Raw genomic sequence first — 10380 nt, 5'->3', positions numbered from 1 at the left:
AGAGGAGTGGCAGGTGGGGGAACTATGGGTATGCGATTATGGCCCTAGGTGTGCAGGTGTTGGCTGGCAGAAACGTATTAGGACCACCACGTGGATGTAAGTAATATTCTGATGTGGGCATAGCTGATGCCCATACCTCCCAACCCCTAAGAGCACATCCACTGGATAGTCTGTAAACCATTGGGGGTACACATAGGGACCATACCATTGAACTGTCCCCGATTACCAGGAACGTCCCTGATTACGACTCAGAATCTAACTCTGTCCCACCTAAACCCTCCTAGAACCAGTGATATTAGGAGGAAAGGTGGTGGATTACACGTAATGAATAATGACAACAATTAAGAGTCATAAACAGCATGTACCTCAGACAATGTGTATGAATACATATGCTCTGGGTCTGTCAATGTGTCAGGTTAATAGCACAAAAATTTTAAATGTGTCCCTGATGTTGTTATGCAGTGTCCCTGATTCAGTCTTCATTTTTCCCCATTCGTATGAAAGGTCTAATAGGGACAGAAAGCACATATTCCGCTGTCTACCTTTGAAAGATGATAGAATAGTAGGTATGCGGTAGTATGACTCGGCTGATGGATGTGGGTCCCAAAACCCAATTACTTGTCTTTATTGAAGAGTCTCGGTTCCCATGTATCAGCCAGATGGGTGCAGATTGTAAGAGGAACACACAAATAATACGAATAAACACTGGACAGGCCGCCAATTCCGTACAGTCTAGCAGCATGCCGTCGCCCAATGGGCAGCCATTACCGATACTGTAGGCATGTAATCCAATGTAATAGGCATCACAAGGTAATATTGTGGTCGTCGCTCCTACCCAGGGGTGTGAGTGCCAGATGCAAGCACCAATGTTGGTGCATTTGCAAGTGCGGGAGCGAGCGGGTGTAAGCCTGTTTGGCTACCAGTATGTGAGTATTGCACTGATAAAGCAATGTAGAGGCTAACTGAGTGTAAGAAGCTGTAACCAGAGGTTAGCACTGCTTAACACCGTGCAAATCCACGTGCACTCGCTCACAACTGCTTTAATGTGCCTTACTCCCTCCGTATCCAATGGCCTTGTTCTGCCCTGCAACAAAATAAACGGCCTCTGCAAGGCTCGGAACCAGGACCCTGCACACACAGCTAATGTGATTTACCTATACGCCATGGCAGATATACAGACATTGGACATTACCACAAACATATACAGTGCAGTCATTCAACAGTATAGGAATGTATCCTATCATGTAGATGTATATGTGAGTATTTATGTCCAGCATATAGGTACATACATATATAGAGATATATCAGGAACATACCATGTGGCAACAAAGCATTACAAACGAATGAAAAGGGAAACACCAGCAATGCCTGTATTATGTAGTGGTGTCCTATGTAATATCAAGACTCCCTCAGACAGACATGTGTCATTCATACACGCAAACAGTTGTACATTGGCCTTATACATCACTCTGTGCATGTAATGTACATTAACACAACCATATCTGTCCAATCATGATGTGAGAACAATACTCTTGCAAGGTGCTGTTTGCAACATCATCATCATGATAAAGGTAAATGCGGTAACCATAGAGGGACTGGTAGTGTTGTGTGTACAATGGGGTCGTCTGCTTCACTTGTATTTGGACCATTTAGGAGTGATGTGCATACCAGGATCGTGCACCTGAGGGACAGGGGTGAGGATAACAGGAGTATGTTGTGATGCACATTACAAGGGTTACATGTTTCCAGTGGGCACGTGTGTGAAATGGACAGCTATGTATAGGGCAGATGTCCTAGGAACCGATTGGCCTTATGTTTCCATAAGGTGAGAGTGGGATGTGGGGGAAGGAGAGTAGGTATGCCCATGGAGCATAGGTAGGGTAGGATCACAGACAAGACAGCATACAGGGTCAGTATATGACACATGTGGGGGGATACACCTCGGATGGGATGGGAGTTCGGCATTCACAAGCCCATGAGAACAGTGGGATGGAGGTCCCCAGCCATGGGCAGCCACCACTGCACCAAAACAGCTGCAAAGGAGGCAGTGCTGGGGGCTGTCCATGAGGGGCAGCCTCACCCTGTAAATGTGAAACTCCACCCTTGAGCTTGTGTATCTGGCTTTAGAACCCCTTAGTGAGCCCCCAACACACCACGTCAGGGACCACACGACAGCAGACATGTTCCTGCCTGGCCCTGCTCACAGGGGGGGACATGTCCCATCCTCAGTGGTGGTACCACCAGAAGGTGGTGCAGAGCCAACAGATGTTGAGGTCCAAGGCTGGGCCCCAGATGTGCTGCTGCCTGGTGCCATGGTCAGCTGAAGTGGGTCAGGAGGTTGTGCCGGGACCTCCCCACCCATACAGCCTATGGTGCTGCAGTTTAAACTCAGATATGGCTTAGTAATAGACAACAGCATTCAGGATTACCTACAACAGTATGCATAGATATCACCATCAACCCAACACAACAGATGGTATACATTTGCAGAGGGAGCACAACACGTGCATATATACTGCATGACATCTGTTCAATGTGTAGTAAACGTGTGACTGCAGCTATGAGCAGTTTCCCATTATTGGCTTGTCACTGGGAACCCCCGACAGTGTCTGTCATACCACTGTTTCATGTGACGTATGTCCAGTCAGGGATGCGATGGCAGTAACACATCCCTACCACCATGTACTGTCTGCAATCCTCACACTATGCTCCTGCTGTGCACAGATGTGTGTTTAGTGTGTAACACATGAAACAAATGATTCCACACACTGACCAGTCCACAGATGGCCCTACAGATGGGGATCCCTCACAAACAGAGCACTGTCATGTCAGTTTTAAAACATGCAGAATAGCCATTACCATACACAACATGTTAAACAGGTAGTAGTCTCAATACAGCATAGCTACAATTACATGATGTAGTCATGTGGGGCACATCACCCTCCCATCTTTAGGCTATTTTCCACAGTGTATGATATTTGAGTAACATCCAGATATCATCTGTGATGCCATTTCAAAACACCACATCCAGGTACCACTCACAGCGACTGTCATGGCCAAACACCAACATGATGTTCCTAGATAATGTACTCTGTTTATCATACGAATGGCTATGGGAACACTATCACATTTGTTCCACATGCAATCAGCTAGAGGAGGACTGCAGTAGGTGCAGAGGCCATCAGCTGATCATGTCCATCACTTACAATACACATGCTGCTGCTGAGCAGGTGTACACCTCCACATCCACCAGAGAGTGTGTGGGAGGGACAGACAAAGTACACCAGAGAAGGGCTTGGAGATTAAACCCTAAGCATCATCTGCCACACACCTAACAGTACAGGGGTCAAAGCCCTGACTGACTAGTCATTACTATTACATGTGCATGAGGTTACTACATATGCCACAAAGCCTGCATGTTGCTCTGCTGTAACAACATGTATGTGTGTAGGTGAAAGACATCTGCAACAGAGATATAGTAGACATACATTAGGTGTAGCACACATGGCTGTCCATGTAAACGGATGTCATTATCCCTACAACCACACTCTCTAATGGACTTGCATTGTCACTCTTTGCCAGGGCTACAAATACACACCCTAACTACTTAGTTTGCCACACTGCAGTACTGAACAAGACTACATGCACCACAGGGGATATCTGGAGGTTCTATGGGATAGGGCATGTGAAAGTGTTTGACATCTGTTGGTATGCCAGTGAGGGTTGTACTGGGAGTGACTGTGGTTGGGTGCATCATAACCCACATGCAGACACAAGGTGCCAGTACTGACATGCATGTATGCAATGTTTCATGGGTGTGTAGTGGTTGGCTGTGCAAGATGGCTGTACAAGGCAGGGTGAGGGGTAATCCTTGGCATTGCACCACCCAACAATGGTGTGCAGTGTGGTACAGGGGTGTAGTGTGTGCAGTGTCCCACACAGATGGGTACTGCATGATCTGCCCTGACATCCTGGTTACCATTGTATATGGACAAAGTTTTGCAATGCATGCCATGTCTGTGTTTGATAGTCCTTCACATGGACATTGCCTGGGATGTGCATGTCCCACAATATTGTACAGTGACATGTACAGGTGTACCTGGTTTGGCAGGCACATGTTGTGTACACAGACTGTTATCCCCCGATATGCCAATACTGGCCTTGTGTGGCAAAACCTGCTTATAGCCAGCAGGTTGACTCTGCACCTGCATTGATAGCATGATACAGGTACTCCCTGGTGTCAGTGACATTTGTCCATACAGGGCACATGTGTTTGGCATTGTATGGCCTCTGTGGATCACATTTGATGGCACCACATATGTTGCAGGCATCCAGTGGAGCACATAGTGAAGGCACATTGTCTGCAATTATGTGCCTATTGTACAACTGTACAGGGTGCCATGTCCTCTGCAGCCCACTGCAATCACACCATGCTTACTATCTGTCATCAATGTGCATGGTACTAGCAACATAGCGGGATATCCTAGGCAAGTTTGTTTGTGTATGACACATGGGAGCAGGACATATACCGGGTACTAGTAGGGTTGCATACTTTGTTCACCAGGCCTTTTTCCAGATGTAGGGTATGGCTTGCCAACACAGTCCCATGGCTGACTGACATCTGTACTTCTCGTGAGATGGGAAATGTGTCATAAGACGGACACCATATAGGAAAATTACAAAATCTGCTCCCCAACATGTCCAGTGGTTAGACACTCACAGCCATCTCCACACAGGCTCTGAAAGCCAAACACACACACTTGCCATGTCCTGTATTCGAACCCCTACCTCCCGTATCACACTGCAGCAATACATATTTATGGCACACGCTACAGCGAATACTGGATAACAGCACTCCTAGAGGTGTTCCTAGGTGGGTAACAACAGCAGGATTGACAAAGGTGGTCATGTGATTTGTACAGAGAGGGCATACTCTACAAAGCATTGTACTTATATAACGCAAACAGACACACATACACACAGTTGGCAAGTCTGGGATTAGAACACTGACCTACCTACATTATCACACTACAGCGTTACGCAGTTACAGAATGTGCTACAGAGATTACTGGGTCACAGCACTCCCAGCGGTGTATGTCTGGGTTGGTGACATCATCGGCCTTGCCAAAGTTGGGTATAGGAATTGTATGGAGTGTGAGCAGTCTAAAAGCATAATTCTGTCCTCAGGCAGACAGACAGACACACACACACACAGTTGGCAAGTCTGGGATTAGAACACCGACCTAACTACTTTATTACATAACAGCATTACACAGTTAGAGAACGCGCTACCGAGATTACTGGGTCACAGCCCTCCCAGAGGTATATTTCTAGGTGGGTGATTTCATCAGTCTTGCCAAAGTTGGGTATAGGAATTATATGGAGTGTGAGCAGTCTAAAAGCATAATTCTGTCCTCAGGCATACGGAGCCACACACACACACACACACACACACACACACACACACACACAGTTGGCAAGTTTGGGGTTTGAACTCCGATCTAACTACCATATAACACTACAGCAATATGCAGTTAGAGAATGCACCACCGAGATTACTGGGTCACAGCACTCCCAGAGGTGTATATCTAGGTGGGTGACATCATCAGCCTTACCAAAGTTGGGTATAGGAATTGTATGAAGTGTGAGCAGTCTAAAAGCATTAATCTGTCCTCAGGCAGACGGAGACACACACACACACACACACACACACACACACACACACACACACACACACACACACACACACACACACACACACACAGTTGGCAAGTCTGGGATTAGAACACTGACCTAATTACTTTATTACACTACAGCATTATGCAGTTACAGAATGTGCTACCAAGATTACTGGATCACAGCACTCCCAGAGGTGTATTTCTAGGTGGGTGACATCATCAGCCTTGCCAAAGTTGGGTATAGGAATTGTATAGAGTGTGAGTAGTCTAAAAGCATTATTCTGTCCTCAGCAGATGGATACACACACACACACACACACACACACACACACACACACACACACACACACATACACACACACGCACACACCAGTGGTGGGGATCAGAACACCTGCCTATCTACCGATTACTATTACAATACTACATAGTTACGAGTCACGCCACAGAGACTACACATTTCAAAGTTGTCATTATGACCTTCTAGGAATGTGGACATCAACAGGGATGCTGGCAGTTGAGATGTATATACCTGTGAACCTGTGTGTTTAAAGTAGGAATCCATCCTGAACTGGAGAATGCCCATCTGTGGAATGGACGACTACTATCACTATACAGGGTTACAATGGCCATGCTTATACACATAGAGGCACATAACCAACACAAGGTGTCACTTGTCATGCTCACACACTTAGTAGCACAGGGTTGTTTGGAATGGCTGTCTGGTCACTGGAGTGAGGATGTATGTTACTATAGTGAACTGATACGACCCCTCCCCCATCCAGGCAATGCAATCTACAATCCCTGTTGATGTCCTCGATCTTAGGCCATACTGATTACCTGCTCATGTGTAATCTCTGTGGTGCGTCATGTAAGTGCACAGTACTGTAATGATGATTTGCACATAGGCAGGGGTCCTCACCTCAACACTAGCAACTGTGTGTGTGTGTGTGTGTGTGTGTGTGTGTGTGTGTGTGTGTGTGTGTGTGTGTGTGTGTGTGTGTGTGTGTGTGTGTGTGTGTGTGTGTGTGTGTGTGTGTTACTGTGGTGCTGAATCTGTGAGTGTGTGGGTGTGGTACTGTGTCTCTGAATACATGTGCATGAATACCTGAGTGTGTGGGTGTAGTTATGTGTTCGCATCCTGTCATGGGAACATGTATTACTGCTTCCCAATGAGGCATCATGCTTTCCACTGGCCTCTACCCTTATCATCAGCTAGACCGCTCTCTTACCTCCCCACTCCATGTAACTGTACCTGTGATGTCACCCAGTATGGATGTCACGTCTGTAGCCACAGAAGCTTAATACACAGCTATCATGCTCTTGGATCAGTAGATCTGTAGACGTGTTTGGAACGTGGGACTTTCTAACTGTGATGTGGAAGCTACAAGGTGCATGCTGGTATTTTCATACATACCTATGCTACAAGGTGCATGCTGGTATTTTCATACATACCTGTGCTACAAAGTGCATGCTGGTATTTTCATACATACCTGTGAGTAGTCCACATTTACATATGGGGCACTAACTACAAACACTGACATCCACTGGCACATACAATTAGACCTGAAGGAGGAAGGCAGAACATCAAGACCAACATACAGTTGCTGTTGTTACAAAAGACACATAGTGTTAACAGTACAAAATGCATTCTAAATCTGTACTACATGGTATGCCTGCTGCCTGTCAACAGTACACAACAATTGTAATCTACACTTATCTTCCTAGTCTGTACACCCTGTGCATCAGACCATATGAGCATGTCCCTGCACCGATGGTGTGGATGACAGGGATGCGGCACAGGCATCATATGCACAGGGTGATAATATTTGCCAGAGGCCTAGGCTGCACCATTGGATGACATCATGTGTATGGGTTAGGGCATTTGATCTCATTGGGCATGTGTGGATGTTATGCATGTGTGTGTTGTGGTGCCCTACATATGTGTCCGGTGTGTGCGTGTATGTATGCACACAGTTCTGGCATGTGTCTGACCTACACAGGGGTATTATTAACAGCTGCAGACTGTACAGGCCAGGTTTTACAGTTCATGGTGTCTGGCCATGGCCACGTGACCTGTGCCTGCCAGGGGTTACACAGGCACTACCAGACAGAGGTGCAGATTGGGTACTGTCTGATGACACATGTCCACTGGAGCTGTGTCCCTGTTAGGACCATCCAGGGCCACGTGCACATGGCCTGCTGTGTCCTGGTGTGGACAGCACAGCACCAGCTGCACTGCTGCTGCTACCGCCTCTATGGAAGTGGGCATGTGAGGTAGGTTGTTCACGTAGACCTGCAACAGGTGATGCAGCTGGCCTACATCCACATGCTCGATGCCTCACTCCTACCAGATGTTCCAGCACAGACATCTCATGCTCGCAGATTGTTATGCCATTGTCAAGGACTCCAACCATGTCAACCCAATCATCTATTTAAAACTTCAGCAATCTCCTGTTGTGCATTTGCCATTGCCTGGATGTTGTTTAAAGAACAGATAGCAGCCCTCTGAAGCCTCTGACCTTCTCTGTTGTGCCATTCAGCACGTGCCTGTGCCTCCATTACAGCCTGAAACATGTATCTGGTGGTACCAGCTGCTGCGCTCTATCTTGCAGGGGCATGTTGGCCAGAGATCCTCCTATGAGCAGCACTGGCAACATGCCTATGTGGGGCATCACCAGTCAGTTGGCTGACACCATGGTGTGAGGCACACCTTCCATAGCTTCCACACATTCCTGTTACAAGCTACCACATGCCAACTGACCTTCCTCTATGGCCACTGTTGATGGGGTATGTGTTGGCATGAGAACTGTGTGCGGGGATGAGGGGAATATAGGTGAAATGGCAACCAATGGCACAGATTCAGCCCCTGCAACCCTGCCTGTGCCTTAATCATATGTTCATTATCACTACTAGAATCTGTGGGGACACTAACATCAGATGAACTGCAGGAGGGGAACACACCTACATCAACACCTGTGAGGGGCAGACAAGAGCTGTATATTACAATCTATACAATAGACGCACACACACAGACACACGCTATGGCACCCAACATGCATGTGATATGACAGAAGGCATGCAACATGCATGTGATATGGCAGATGGCATGCAGCTCAGACAATAATAGTGGTAGTTATCATACATCCGTGGGTTGCACTCAACAGCGTGCATGTGTCATAGTAGAAGGCATGCCAATTACACAATCATAGTAGTAGTTAGCATACATTCCTGTGTTTCACCATGTAGACCAGCACAAGTTAACAGTACACCTGCATGATGTGTGGCATATGACCTTGATAATCACATGTAGTATGACATGTGATCTGCTGACGTATGCAATGACATGCATACATGTTTAACACAATGGTGCCCTGTCAAATATACAGTGGAGTAATGGTGTCCCAATGCAGTGTTGTCTGTCCGCCCTACAGATATACTGCACATTTAGCTGATGTGCATGGCCATTGCAGGGAACCATGTGGCATCTCTATTGCTACATAGTGCGAGTTACAGACACATTTCATAGCCATGACTGTGTTCGGATACAATACATATATACTGTGGAATGTGACCCACGTCACTGAGGTGTATACACACTAAACCATGATGTGGAATGTGTGACACACATCACTGAAGGGTAGACAGATGGCAACCCTGTACATCTGCAACACTATTGCTGCTGCCTGGCAACTATGGCCAGGCATGGCAAACTCGTCAGTACACCATGTCACACATGACATCAATGTACCACACACACACACACACACACACACACACACACACACACACACACACACACACACACACACACTTGAGGATCAAGGATGACAGTGATGTCTGACACCAACAAGGGGAATGTACTCTATCTGTGGACTGATGTGGTTGTCTGAGTATGTATATGGATACTGTACAAGTGACTGCTGTCATTTCGTGACACACTCAAGATGTTCAACACATCTTATGTGGTGGATTGATGTCACACCTACACAAGATGTGCACAGGCCTGTAGGATGTCTAGTGTTCCACATCTGCAATATAACCATTACACAAAGGCCATAGTTGGACCATGTGGAGCCAATGTATGACAGGGTGTACACACAAGCACATCACATCCGCCGTGTGCATTGTCTCATGTCTCTGGCCATCCTCCATGTCCATGCGTGAACATGTGTTGGCCAAACGGTTGTGACAGGCATCTATTTCACATGTATGTGTTGTCCCATATGACATACACCCATAGATGTCATATGCTCCACTGACGACAGGGTTATGCAGACAAAGGGTGGTATGTTTGATATGTGGGATATGTTTTTCAGGATAGTTAGCCAGTGTTACAGCCAGCTCACTAGATGTCATGGACATGTCAGATAGCACATAACATTGTGTGACATTCATTGCAGGGGTATAATCCACACCAGTGAATTCTGTGGGCTGGCCATACTCCAGCTCACTGTGTAGTACTGTTTGTATTCACCACATGTGTAGTTATGATCTGTAGAACATGTCCCTACAGTGAACAACACCTCCACCAATGTATGCACAGCTGTCCACAGATCTGGCAATGACAGTTAGTGAGGTTTCATGTCGGTGTTTCACATAGTTTGCAAGTAATGCACATGGGTAGCCATTGTGATGCATTGCAGGTCTGACTTGTATATTGTGACAGGACCATACATTATGTGTACATGTGGTAAATGGTCAC

The sequence above is a fragment of the Protopterus annectens genome, chromosome 4.part0 (assembly GCF_019279795.1).
Source record: "Protopterus annectens isolate FY-2018-M chromosome 4.part0, PAN1.0, whole genome shotgun sequence".
Classification (NCBI taxonomy): Eukaryota; Metazoa; Chordata; order Ceratodontiformes; family Protopteridae; genus Protopterus; species Protopterus annectens.
The sequence above is the reverse complement of the archived record's forward strand: the minus strand, read 5'-3'. Positions refer to the sequence as shown.